The following is a 15,048-nucleotide window of genomic DNA, read 5'->3' as shown; positions in this document are numbered from 1 at the left end:
TGGAAAGGTTAGGGATAAGGAGGGTGGTAAGAATGGAGGAAGGAAGGACTGTATAGAGGGTAAAGAGGGGTGGGAGGGGAGGCGGGGAAGGGAAAAAAATAACAGAATGAATCAAACAACATTGCCCTATGTAAATTTATGATTTTTAATTAAAACAAACAAAAAAAAGAATGTTAATATAAAATATATCAATTTTTTTTAATTAAAAAAAAAAAAAAAAGTGTTGAGTTGCTGAGTCATTACATGAAAGACCTGGTGGCACATAACAGCAAAATGATAACACATTTACTTTTGTGAGGATTGTAGTCTGGTGTGGCTTGCTGTCACAGGAGTGAACTAATAAACAAACAGGCCATCATAAGGAACTTGGAAAAAGCACTGGCTGTACACTGGGTGTGAAACTCTCAGATAGCTGAGACCTATTTCTGTGGAGGTCAACTGAGGTGAGTTTTTAGTTTGGCACAAAGGAATGTGAAACCTCAGAGAAAGAGAAAATCAACAATAATTACTGACATTCTCTTGGGTTGGATTCCTAAGAAGTGGAACCTGAAAGGGATTTTTGAATTGGGGACTAATTGAGAGTCCTCTGCAAAGAATCTGTGAGGGAGCAGGATAGGATGAAGAAGAAGCCAGGGAAAGAAGTGGCCTTAGCTTGCTCCTGCAGGGAGCTCTGAGGCGTGACTGGCACTACAGAATTGTCAGACTACAGGCTGAGGTAGACTTTTGTACCTCACATCAGTGCAAACTGACTCATTTTTAGTTGAGCTGGATTCCCATCCCTTGAGGCAATTTTTAGAGAGGTGCAGCTCTCAACTATTTGCTGCTCACTTTCCCAGCAACTGGGGTGTTATGGTTTAGATGTGGTGTTCCCCAAAAACTCATGTATGAGGCAAAGCAAGAAGGTTTGGAGGAGAAATGATTGGGTTATAGCCTTAACCTAATCATTGAATAATTCCCGATGGGATTAACTGAGTGGTAACTGGAGGTAGGTGGGGTGTGACTGGAGAAAGTGGTTCACTGGGGGCGTGGCTATGGGGTATATATTTTGTAGAGTGGAGTCTCTCTCTCTCTCTTCTGTCTGACCATCATGTGAGCTGCTTCCCTCTGCCACACTCTTCCACCATGATGTCCTGCCTCCCCTTGAGCCCTGAGGAATGGAGCCAGTCACTTATGGATGGAGACTTCTGAAACTGTGAGCCCCTAAATAAAATTTTCCTCCTCTATAGTTGTTCTACAGCAGTGAAAAAACTGAATAAACATAGGGGAGTGGATAGGTGCACTGTCCTGGTATAACAACGACTGATGTTTCTTGCATTCCTCCCCAGAGTCCAACACTCTTAACAAACATTTTCATATGTAAGATGTATTAATTCTGAGAGGCAGGTAATAATGCTGAAATATAAGAAAACTGAAGCACAGATGAGTGAACTGATCAAGGTCACACTGTAGAGAAGTGACAAAGCCTTGATTTGGACCCACTCAATCTGACTTTGTAGACTGCTACCCTGGCTCTCTACTACATGATTTTTTTGCTTCAAATATGGACAAATGGTACCAAATCTTTTGTGATTTGTTTCTCATTTCTTCATAGAAATAACGAAGCTGTAATTATTTTGCTAGTCTAATTGAAATTTAACTCTCTGCTGAGCAAATTATTTGGGCTTCACTTATTCCATTTTCATCTCCCTTGTGTAGACCAAAGTTTGTCACAGAGTCTTATCTGGCAATGAATTTCTCCTTGCAAACTATGATCTCATTTCACATTCAGGATACATTGATGGAGTTATTTAATCAATGTCTATTGTTTCTCCTGGAAAATAAATCCCTTCAGGGCAGGGACTGTTTGTTTCATTCACTATTACACCTAACACATTGCCTGACATATTGTGAATTTTCAATAGATATTGGTCAACAGATGAAAATGATGTGAAGAATGTTATTATCCATTCTAGGTTCCTCACTGCAGCTTGCTAAAGGACTTCCCTCCCCCACTCAGAGGTTTCTGGTACTCTGCAGTTGACTTTATCTCCAGAGTCTGTGTCCATCCAGCAATGTCTTGCTCCCAATTTGGAAACTTCTGGTCTGATCCAGCTTTGCCAACCATGCTCAGAGCTGCTCTGGAGACTCTCTACTCCCTACCTTTTATCAATGGTTACTTTAAAGTTCAAATGAGACACGTTTGGGGAATCAGGACCCCACACACACCACCACCATATGCTGTCCCCATAAGAGTCTTGTGTGGAATGCATTTGGAGTATCACAAGCTTCCTCCAAGTTTTACAGTGTCTGTCTTTGACAATAGTTACTAAAACCATTCCATTTAGGAGTCTGAATATTTATATTGATATTTCAGTAAAACACCTTAAAAATAAGACAGGTGTTATATACTCTCTTAATACATCCCAATTAACTATGAATAATTTGTTCTGTTAGTTTGTGTTTTTATTAGCAACAAGTTTAAACGAATCCAAAGACAAGATTTGTAAATGAGTGACTTTCATTATGAGTCAGAAAAGGAACCAAAAATATATCTGCACCTGTGTTTTTCAATTATATCCTCAAAATGATTTTCCTGTTGTAGAGATAAGTTTCAAAGTAGAAAAGTTGAGCTGGATAATAACTTCAGCTCTACATTACATTTTCTTTTCTTTCCCTCCATGTATTTATTTATTTATTTATTTCGAATAAGGAAGGTGGACCTTAGTGCCTTGAAATAATTAGAGGTGGGTTATAAAATGGAATTAAAATGGAATTGACTGTACGTTTATTAACTGATTAGTATTTTTAAAGAATTATTTACTATACATCAAATCCATTAATATCTTAAACAATTGAACATGTTTTCAGGTTGCATCCAAAACTGTAAAAGGAATATATCATGAAAGTTCTTAGGGAAGTGCTCATTATTCTGAGAAAAAATCTTGTGAGATTTGGACTAAATGTCTCAGTAGGTCATTTACATCTTTGCCCTGAGCAATTTAACTTAATATTGAATTGGGGCCAGTTTTGTTAGAAAACACTCCAGCTGCTAAAATGCAGAGAATAACTGAAGATATTAGTGGAATAAAAAGATAAAGCTCAGCCTGTCAAATTGCAATGAAGGAAGGTACACATAATGTAATGGTCTGTTTTGGAATTTAAATATTTCAAGATGGAATACATCACATTTGATATTTGTCCTACCTGATACTTATTCTCTGAGCTAAGCTATATGTTCAAAATTCTAGTACTTTTATATCTTAAGCTCATTATTATACCTACAGACCCTGCATTTATGGGGAAAGAAAACAAATGCAAACAATTCAAACTTTTGAATCCCCTCTCACAGTGCAGCGTATATTTTACCTAGGAACTTTTAAGGTCTGAATGTTTGTGCCCCCTCCCCCAATTTATATGTTGAAGTCCTAACTCCCAAGGTGATGGTGTTAGGAGGTGGGAATTTGGGCGCAGTGATTAAATCATGAGAGTGTGGCCTTTATGAATGGGATTAGTGCCTTATAAAAGAGGCTCAGGGGAGCTTGTTTGCCTTGTCTACCTGGTAAGGATAGAGAAAGAAGGCACCATCAATGACTGTTGAATGTCCCTTACCAGATAACAAATCTGCTGTGTCCTTGATCTTGAATTTCCTGGACTCTAGAACTGTGAGAAATAGACCTGTTGTTTATAAGCTACCCAGCTTATGGTATTTTGTTATAGCAGCCCAAACAAACTAAGACAGTGACTCAGGGCCAAAACCCACTAGGTTCCTTCATGACTAGAAAGGTGATTATGTGATTTATTGATCAAATTGGAATAATTTTGACAGTAAAGAAAAGGATAATCTTCTTTAAAATTATGCTGGAAAAAAAACCTGGTACTGCTTTGGACATATTTAGCTACATAGTCATTCTAAAAGTGAATAAATTCAGATCTTTAGCCACTTCTGATTCCATGACTGTGATATCACACTTATTAAAAATACTTCTTTTTAGTTTCAATTTTCATTCAGGTAATTTTTAGAAATATTTTCTTAATAATGTCTTTGGAAATATTTGTAAACCTAGACTACATATTCCTGTACACATGGAAATAACCACTTCTTCATTTAATTATTCATTCATTCAAGATATATCAATTGTGCACTTCTATTGTGGAGGCAGTGTGATAAGAAAACAAGAGGCAGTTTCTATGCCTTCGTGCTTTTTGTTGTATAGTGTGTGCAGTGGACATTAAATATAGTTACCCAAATCACTGTGAATTAGAACTGAATTATGTTATAAAGGAGAAGTACATGGGACTCCAGAGAATATAAAGTAGAGATTTGACACTGATGAAGAATTCAGATAAACTTTTCTCAATAAGTGGTCATTGTGCTGAGGTTTAAGAAGGATGAGAGGAGCTAACAAGTCCTGATAAGGGTGTGGACCAGAGAAGGCAGTTTTCTTAGGGTTGGACTGATATCAGCTGCCATCAAATCCAGATCTGCTCAAGGAATTTGGTGGATAGGTCTTGGTCATTGACTGGGTTTTTAAATACTTTGTAGTGGATAACTTTTGTTTTCTAGTGTGGTATGTGAGTTTATAACATTTGACTGAATTCTGGAGAAGGAAGAAACTAGAAAGGCTGAAAGAAGATATTTGGGATGGAGAAAGAAAAGGAGTAGGATAGTTCTCATAAGAAGGAAAATTTTCAGGAGCAGCTAGAGAAGCTCAAGGGGTGAGATGTGGAAAACATACAGATACAGCAACTATCTCTCCAGAAACCTGGCAATAAATAACCTGTCTCTGGAGGTAAATTTACATCTGGGGTGTTGAGACTGGCCAAGTAGAGAGCAGTGGTAGCCCAAGGAGGCCCTGTACTCTTTAGTTTGCATTTATCAGTTTTCCTCTGCTTTTGAATTCTTCCCTTTTCTAAATCTTGTAGTAATTTTGCTGCTGTTTCCAGAAAATAAATCACAGCAATGATAAAGTAACTTGGCTACCTTATTACCACTGTACAAATAGAAGTCCTAGTTTAACCACCTGTTTTTCATGAAATGAGTAACATTTTTGTTCTCTTAGAGGTTCTCCAATTTTAGGACACTCTGAGAATGCAGAGAGATTTCATTTGACCTGATCATCTATAAAAAAATATTTCTGATGTTGTGGTTGTAAGGTTATGTAGGTGGATGTGTGTGTGTGTGTGTGTGTGTGTGTGTGTGTGTGTGTGCGCGCGCCCACGCATGTGTGTGTGTATCCATGTGCATGTTTGTGTTTGGGTGTGCATATGTGATGCAGAAAAGTGAGAAGCTAGTTTGACATTGTCCCTTCCCTCAAACATTTTAAAAATTTATATTGGATAGCAAAGCAAATGCATATGAAGTAATTTTTAAAAATAATAAAAATTTGCCTAAATGTTGATTTGTTCAGAAACTGAAAAGTAAAATCTGTGGATAATTAAATGTAAAATAATGATAGCTAGGAGGATTTTATTAAGAATATATGCTTATAATTAATGTAAAATTAACAATGATACCACCTTAGATTTTGATTCCAAGATTTTTTGAACTGCTAGCTATATTTTGACTCAAATGACCTGTTTTTAAAATTTTTATTTATTTTTGCCTCAGTGTACTCCCTGACTTCAAAATGCTCCGTCCAGAGTTCAGTCCAGTGTTAAATGATATTACAAAAAAAATTTTAGTGACTTCTATTAAATTATGCCTTAAGTCATAGCTCCTAAGCAGAAAGTGTGACCCCATATCTGAAAAGGTATAGTAATGTCTGAATTATGCCAATTGAATGCAGAAGAAAAAGAATTGAATGCAAAAGAGGTTTCCATACTTAATTCTGGTTCAATTCCATGACTATTTTTTTATGGATTTGCAGTGTATAAAGGATTTCTCATTGCCTAGCCTAAAAATGCCTTGAAGTTCTGAATTTCATGTTTTTTCATTCCATGGAACATTTCACCACATTTTTTTCCCTAGGATAATAAAACTCTTTATTTCCTAATTGCTCAATGGAGGATCCACATGGCTAGGATAATAATCAGCTGGCACAAAGCCCCTGTTTCTGGAAGGCTCTGTGGATTCAGGGAAGTCACAAGGTTTGCTAAAATGAATTCCTTTTTGCTTGCAATTGATCCCCAGGTAACGTAGACCAGAGTAGAGAGATGCAACTTCGGACATTAGTGGAAAGATCCTAGGATCTGGAAAGGAACTTTGTTCAAGTGAGAGCATGTCAGCCACAAAGCTTTTAAAAATGAATCATGGGTTCTGTACGTTTTAGCAAAGTGCCACTGAGATGTCTTGACATGAGCTAGTTGTGTAATATAAAATCACCTTTCATTGACTCTAAGCCAAAGCATTCACATTAGATATTCAGTTGGAAGCCTGCCTAAATGTTTGAGGGATTATTTCTACAAATCCCCGGTAAATGATGTGAATACTAATTGTCTGACTAATGAGAGGAAAAGCTGCATAACAGTGAAGGTTGCTGTCAGTATCCAAAGGTGAAACCTCAACCTGACATGGAGATGGTGTCACCAGTCCTCACAAGGTGGGGTGGGCATGGGCATTCTGAGAACTATTGTTCCCAGAGGTACAGGTGATGGACTCCCTTCTGCTTCTTCCCTGTGATGTGAATCATGCAATAATCTTAAGGACGAGCTGCAAGGTTTGCCCTGAACTTAATACTATTATTACCATTGTTGTTGTTGAAAGTCTTCCAACTGAAGTCATTATGTGCAGAGAAGTTAAAAAAAAATCAGTGGGGATTATCAAATTAGTATTCTATTGTACATTCTGTAATGATGATATAATACTGAAAAACCAAGTAGAATTTAGGAAGCTATAATCTTATATTTGCTTGTATTACTTTAATCTCCAGAACAGTTACCTCTAGAGTCTTAATGTTGATAAATTTTAAAAATTGAAAAAGTGTAAATATTACTTATAGGCTAAAAAAAAAAATCCTCATATGGTATTGTATATATCCTTCTTCCAAAGTACTTTTCAGTAACATATTGATGTTTTTATCATAATTCTGGTCTACTAGTGTGATAGCTATTAGATATACTGTTCCTTATGACTGTGTCCAAGAAATCTGTTATTCATTTAGAACAAGCATCTATGTTGTTAAAGTAGGAGCATGATCTCAGAAGAGAGGGGATAATTTCTGGCTCTGACCTCCCAACATCTCTCTTCATATTAAAATACATATCACAGAAGAAGAATGAAGAAAGTAATGATGATATTTAGTTTATGATAAAAGACAGAAGGAATGTGAAAAGTGTCCTCAAATAGTGCATGTTGAAGGGGTAAATGACTGAAAAATGGATGAATGAATTTGGCACTAAGTGGAAGGAGCATAGAAGGAGTACATAGTGCTCATAGGACCACACAGGAGCACATAGGACCATATAGAAGGAGCACACAGTGATTGAAATGCTCTCACCCTTAGGAGATGCAAATAAATGAAAAGTAAGCTCCCTACAGTGTGTCAAGTACAAGAGTGAACACTCTGAAACAAAGCAAGCACCAATTGTTAAAATTAATTTTAAGTCAAGTTATTTCCCAAGTCTAAGACTGAAATCTAATTCAATTTAACAAATGCTTTTTGAACTCCTACTGTGTGCAGGCCATCCACAGTGACATGAAATATGGCTCTGGGTGGGTGAGGGATGGGCAGTGTGAGAATGATGAGAACATGTATAACAGCTTGTCCTCTCCTAGACAGGAGCGTTCACATCTGCAAGTGTGTTCAGAAGTGTCTCAAGTATGGCACAGGCCAGGTGTTAGGTCAGTGTACTCTATGCTTTCAGCTAGCATAGGTGGAATATTTTTCCCAACTAGTTGTTGATAACTCTTATGTGCCTGTTCTTCACTGTGTATTTAACTTTTAGTGAGAGTAAAGGCTTTTGTGAGACACACACTGGTGTTTATTTCCAATCAAAGAAAGAAGAAACTTGCATTCCTTCTGCATTTTTATTTAGATTTTCCTTTGACTTTGATTGATTTAAATGTCTCATATAGGGAAGCTGAAGATAACATTGGGGGCAATCCAGCTCCAAGCAAGGTCTGAGGTGTTTGCTGAGCAATGACAATCTTTGGAGTAATAACCCAGCACAAAGCAGTCTGCTCTTGGCAAGACATTTTCTAGAGTTATTTTTGCAAACTGGATTGAGCACTGGCTATTTTTATACTCTGGGATGCTGGGCTAATTTGTAGAGGTTAAATAACTTCATCAAGATTAACAATTTCATATTATATATTAAATTTTGTACTTGGGATTCTCAAAACAGAAAGCTAAAAGCCTCAGAGAGGTTTTAAGAGAGTTACAAGTTCTGAAGGGATCAAAAATAAAGGAATTGTAGCAATTCAGCAACCAATAGAGAACACTGCTGTTTCTTTTTAGTCTCTAAACATTACGAATTTTCCTCTTTTATTAAACAGACATCTAATCATTAGGGAATTAAACTAGGTTGGGAGATAACATTTTTACATGTTTCTTTATAAAACAGTTTTGTAATTACTGCTTTATGTATTTTTATAGGAAATTTGTAAAATACAGAGAAATATGAAAAATTAAACATAACAATATTGCCACCCTATTACCATCTATTATAATTGCAAAATTATTTAATTTCCTAGTACAGATTATTTTATTGGGGCAGTTCTGTTGGAAAGAGAGAGGAAGAGAGTGAGAAAAAAGTATACATAAAAATTGTATATATTTATGAAGTACATATTTTGATACATGTAGACATTGTACAATGTTAAAATCATGTTAAAATGTCTACCTTCTTACATATGAATCATTTTATGGTAATAACATTGACATTTTATTTTGGTTTTTAAAACAATACATAGTACAATGTTATCTATAGTCATTCTACCATATAGTAACACACCAGAACTTCTTTTTCCTATCACTTAATATCTGTTACACAAATTTTCCTTATTCTTCCCTTCCTCACACCCTCCCCAGACTCTGGAAACCACCTTTCTACTTTCAATTGCTATGATATCAACTCTTTTAATTTCCACACGAGTGAGATCATGCAGTAGTTGTCTGTGTCCTGCTTATTTCACTTACTGTATGGGTTTCCAAATCCATGGGTGTTGTCAAAAGTGACTGAATTTTACTCCTTTTTTGTGACTGGTAGTCTTCCACTTTGTATAAGTACCACATTTTCTTTATCTGTCCATCAGTTGATGGACACTTAATTTCCATTTTTTGGCTACTGTGAATAGTGTTGTAATAAACATGGGGAAGTAGTGGGATTGCCGGAGCATATGGTAGTTCTATTTTTAAAAAATTTTTAAAGGAATTCCTTGCTGTTTTCCACAATGGTTTTATCAATTTATGTTCCCACCAACAGTGCATATAGATTCCCTTTTCTCCATATCCTTGCCAGAGCTTGTTACCATTTGTTCTTTTGATAATGGTCTTTCTTACTGGGGTAAAATGATAGTTTAGTGGTTTAGATTTGCATTTCCCAGATACTTAGTGATATTGAACATTTTCTCATATACCTATTGACCATTTGTATGTCTTCTTTTATAAAATGTCTTCTTTCATAAAATATATGAGTCTATTGTCATCTTTAATTTTTTTCTATTGAGTTTTTTGGGTTCATTATATATTTTGTATGTAGGTCCCTTATCAGATAAATACTTTTCAAATGTTTTCTCTCATTTGAGATTGTCTCTTCACTTTGTTGTGAAGCTTGCAGTGTAGAAGCTATTCAGTGTAATGTAATCCCATTGGTGTATTTTTACTTGTTTCCTGTAAACCATTTGGGGTGGTTTCCAAAAAATTCTTGCTGTGCTAATATCCTAAAGTGTTTCTCCTCTGTTTCCTTCTAGTAGTTTCAGAGTTTCAGGTTTTACATTGGCTTCTTTAATTAATTATGAGTTTATTTTTGTAACTGAAGAGAAATAGAGGTCTAATATCATTATTCTGACTATGGATATCCTATTTTCCCTATATTATTTATTGAAAAGACTGTTCCTTCTTCAATGTATTTTCTCAGCACCTTTGTGGAAGACCAGTTGTTTGTACATGTATAAGTTTACTTCCAGGCTGTCTTCTGTTTTACTAGTATAAGGTACAAATCCTCCGTTATAAACAAACAAACAAACAAACAAACAAAAGAATTGCCTCATGTCCACTTCTGAACAAACTGAAGTAACAGATTCTGGGTTTGCCTTTCATTCAGAGGATGTGCTGAAAACGTGATCCTTTTCTCTATTACCAATCCAATAATCAGGACAAGGTTTTAAGTAAAAAGAAAAAAAAAAATTATTGCTTTGCTAGCAAAGGAGAAACACGGTGAACTACTGTCCCAGAGGCTGTGATTCTCCCTGCCATTGAGATCTACAGTTTTCCTGTTTTACTAGTGGGGCTTGGCTTTCATCTTTCAGTGCAGTTAGGGTGAACCCATACACAATCCAGAAATCTTACTATATTGAGGAGAGAGAGATGAAAGTTTGGAGAGGCCATAGTGACTACAATCTAGTGGGATTTTTGGCAAAATCTGATCCAAAACTGCATGAGAGAAAACTATCAGAGGCTATGAAAAGTATAAACAGAAACAAAGTTATGAAATAATTTCCAGAGATTTCCAGGGACTCAAGTAGTTTGTATTGCACCAACCAGAGGGGAAATAGTGTATAATATACACAGTATTATAGAAATTTCCATATCGATGGTAGTGGGACTAAAAAAACCTGTACCTTAAGAATGTTTTCAGCTTACCTTAAAAATTTTGAAAGTGAGATTTAAAAGGATTCAGCTAGTTTCAAATAAATTACAGAGTTTAACTCTACAAAGAGTCAAAGGAATGCAATTAAAACTAGCTACTAACAACATAAAAATATTGACATCAAATAAAAAAATATTAGACATTCGTAGAAGCAGAAAAATATGATTGACAACCAGGAAAAAACTCTCAAATTTAATACAGACAGGCCCAGAAATGACAGAATGATGGAGCTAGTAGACAGGGAAGTGATTATTAGAAGCAATTTCAATATATTTTAGAAGTTAGAAGAAAAGATAAAATTGATGAGGAAAGAATTACAAGACATTTTTGAAGAAAACTTCCAAAGGTAAAGATTATAAAATGTGAAAATAAATTATTGGAACAGAATAATAGACTTGACCCTCTGGAAGAAAATAACAGCAAACTTCAAGACAAAGCAATAGAATCTATCCAAACTGAAAGATATAGAACTGGAAAATTAAAAAACAATCAAAGAGCATCCATGTACTTCAGGCTGTTTTTCAGCTTTGTTTTTAACTTGAGATTTTCCCTGGTTATAAGTCACATATTCCTGTTTCTTTGATGGTTTTTTTACAATTGAATGAGAGTATTATATGTTGCTGGTTGCTAGATTTCACTGCAATATCAAATATTAGTAAATGTGTAATTGGAGATTGAAGGACAGAAGAAATTGGAAGGAGCATAAAAATAAAAGATATAACTGCTAAACTCTTATAACCTTCGTGGAATCTATACCTTACAGATCCAAAAGTCTCAAAGTCTCAAGCAAAATACAACTAAATAAAATCAAAATCCCATCATTCAATTTATTGAAAGCCAGTGTTAAAGGCAAAATCTTATAAGTAGTCATAAAAACATCAATTACATACAGAAGACTAAAAATAAGATTTATGGGAAATTTGTCATCAGAGAGTAGATACACCAGAAAACATTGGCAAGTCATTATTTATTTGGTACTGGAGACTGAACCCAGGGACACTTTATCACTGAACTACAGTCCCTATCCTTTTTATTTGTTTTTTTTTTTTTTTTTTTTTTTTTTTATTTTGAGACAGGGTCTTGATAAGCTGCTGAGGGTCTCACCAAGTTTCTGAAGCTGGCCTTGAATTTGCAATTCTCCTGCCTCAGCCTTCAGAGTCACTAGGATTATAGGTATGTACCACCATGTGTAGTAGCAAGCCATTTTAGAGGTAATGAAAGCTAAAAAGAATTTAAGAGAGAGTATTTTACCCAGAAAAAATATCTTTAGTAAGTGCAGGCAAAATGAAAACTTTCTCAAAAAGACAAAAGCTTAAAAATTTATCACCAGCAGACTGCTTTCCAAAAGAAAAACAAAAATGAGCCTTTTCAATCAAAAGGAAAATGATAAAAGATTTGATTCTAAGCAAAGGAGTGAATAAGGTTAGAATGGTAACATAGTGGGCAAATACACAAATGTATAAAAAATAATCATTTAAAGCAAAGATAATAAAGATGGAAATAAAATATATGGCAATAATAAATATTTGGAGCAAATGGAAATAGGTGTTGTAACGTTCTTTCTCTAAATTAAGTGTATATATCATTATTAAAATACTGTGATAAGTTAAAACTGTATCTTATGAATCCTAGAGCAATCACCAAAAAAAAAAAAAAAAAACATAAAACTAAGAGATATAGCTAATAAACAAGACGGGGTTCAATTAATTTAAATGAAGGCAAGGAAATGGAAAGAAAAAAAAACAGTGCATACTAGACAAAAAGAAAATAAACAGCAAAAGCTGAGATTTACAACTATCCATTGACAGTTACATTAAGCATAAATGATCAACTCTATTGCTTACCTATCAATTCAGTGGAGTTAGACCCCTTTAAAAGTTAGTACTAAATATTTTTTTCTTTTCTCTTTGCATTCCAGTTTCAACCATCATAATCTTCATCAACAAAATGAGGATGGTTCTTATTGATTAGACAGTTACACAAGAGTGAAAAAGAAAATTGTTGAAGGAATGTTATGCCTTTGCATAATGAAAGTGAATCCATGGGAGGTATGCACAGTACCAAGACCATCAGAGCCACTTGACTGAGTTGCCTTCTTTCTGTGCTACTGGTTTTTCTCCATGACAGAAAACAAATGACACCCCGCTCCTCTCCAAGTGCTTCTAAACGCTCTTAGATATTTCTATACTGTAGCTCAAGAAAAATTGACCCCAGGACTCTTAAGAAGAGTGATCATTTTTTTTTTTTTTTTTAACTCTTGCCCAATTTAAGGATTATTGCTGAACTTTTTCTAACTCTACCAGAATTGAGATTCTTGCAGGATTATTGGCAATGAGACCATACGTTTACATACTGGAGAGACTCATTTCAAGATTCTCTCTTCTTGTCTAATATACTAACATAAAACCTAATTGTTTAAAACAATAGCAACCACTTTTTTTTTTTTTTTTTTTTTTTTTGTCAGTTCTGAGTCTGGGTGGTCCTTCTTGCTTGCTGAATCTGGTCTCACTCAAGTGGCTGGTTATTTGACTGGAGGCTGGGGTTAGCTGGGATGCCTGGAATGGCTGGTATCTCTTTTCCTGTGTTCTTTGTCAGTGAAACTAGCCTGGGTTTCCTCAATGGTAATGAGAATGTCTTAATAGATATCATGTCCCAAAGCACAGATTGTCATTCTCATCCTGGTGATGTTCACACAGGCAAAATGTTACACCATAGATTATGAAATTTGCAGTGACCCTGTGGTATCATCTAGCTCAGCCCCTATTTTACAAATGGAAAAACTTAGCCCTGTAGAACTTTGGTGATTGAGTTGATTTAAAAAAAAAAAAAAAAAATTAAACTAACTGATGAACCAGATCTAAGTCTGCTGTTATCCTATTCCCATCAAACTGCCTGTGCAGAGAATTGGCCCGATATCAAGAGGAAATCTTAGGCAGCACTAAATCCCCTTCTATTTCAGTGTATGGACTAGGCCACGATTTTTTCCACTTTAACATTAGGGGATCTGACTAGATCACCTCTAAGCTCCTTTATCCTTCAAAACTCCATAATTTGAAAAGAATCATAGAAATAATATACTGGAGTTATAATTAAAATCCCAATAAATGCAATTAGGAAATATTAATTCTCATTCATGTGCCATCAGGTTTTCATATGGAATTTATTAAATGAAATCAGAATTGTTCATCCATACTGAGAATTAGAAATTATTAAAAAGTCATAAAAGAATGGATAATGTGAACCATTCTGGGTTCTATATATATTTTTCACCAAAGTTCTAAATTAAGTTATCTGTTCTGTTTAAAATTAAAAATAATACCATTAAGAATCACAGGTGCTGCGGAGTGGAGCACACGTGTAATCCCTGCAGTTCGGGAGCCTGAGGTAGGAGGATCTGGAGTTCGAAACCAGCCTCAGCAAAAGCAGGAGCTAAGCAACTCAGTGAGACCCTGTTTCTAAATAAAATACAAAATAGGGCTGGGCATGTGGCTCAGTGGTTGAGGAGTGCTCATGGGTTCAATTCCCAATACCCCCACCCACCTCTCATAAAAAAGAATCACAGGTGACCTACCTCAGTTTACCTAACTTAACATCAAAACAATGATTATCAAGCATCTTGAAAAACTTCAAATGGTTTCTTGTCAGAAAAATTGTGGGGTATGACACACTGGCTAATGCATCTTAGCTACTTGAATTCTTAATTGTTTTAACAGAAATCACATTCCAAAAATAGAACCAAAAGTAGAACTAACGTTAGAAAGATGGTACACACATTTCATATCTTTGCAAAAAAGTCATAAAACAAATATATTAGTTTTCCTATTGCCTTCAATAAGCATATGATTTCAATCTTATTTTTCTTTTTCTTTGCCTTTACTTATATTAAACATTACAAATTATTTTATTTCTACTTCCACATTTGTACCTCTCTTCCCAAAACCTTTACCTGGACTTGACTATGGTATATACTCATGTCTCATCTGGCTGCCTTAATTGTGGGCTTTAGGCCACCACAGACCCTTGACCACTACCACAATTGTGACAGGATTTTTTCAGTATTGAAGTGATTCAAATATCACATACCACCAGTGTCATCAGGAGCTCAGACTGTTCTGAGTTCTTGTTACTTGTCAAATTTCATTCTGGAATCTTTTCTTATTATCCCCCCTTTTTTTCCCAAATGTTCTTCTTTACCTCAGCCTAAATGCCTAACTTCAGTATTTTTAAAATTATAAGGCACAACTGGAAGAAGCCCAAGAAAGTGGTGGTTGGTGTTGTTGTGGTTTGTGTATTTGCTTTTCTGTTTTGTACTGCAGATTG

The 15,048-nt window shown here is 35.3% G+C and overlaps 2 long non-coding RNA genes across 2 annotated transcripts in view; both read left to right on the top strand.

Moving 5' to 3' along the window:
- The window catches only part of LOC306664793, a 368,649-nt gene that overhangs the window by 330,769 nt on the left and 22,832 nt on the right, over positions 1–15,048 (top strand). The gene's annotated exons all lie outside the window — the stretch shown is intronic.
- LOC306664796 lies at positions 592–13,478 on the top strand. Its single transcript, XR_013764801.1, has 4 exons — positions 592–715; positions 1,052–1,192; positions 11,805–11,901; positions 12,647–13,478. It is a non-coding gene; the product is annotated as an uncharacterized lncRNA (long non-coding RNA).

The sequence above is a fragment of the Sciurus vulgaris genome (assembly GCF_902686455.1).
Source record: "Sciurus vulgaris genome assembly, chromosome: 6".
Classification (NCBI taxonomy): domain Eukaryota; kingdom Metazoa; phylum Chordata; class Mammalia; order Rodentia; family Sciuridae; genus Sciurus; species Sciurus vulgaris.
Note: the sequence above shows the minus strand (reverse complement) of the source record. Positions and strands in the feature narration are given on the sequence as shown.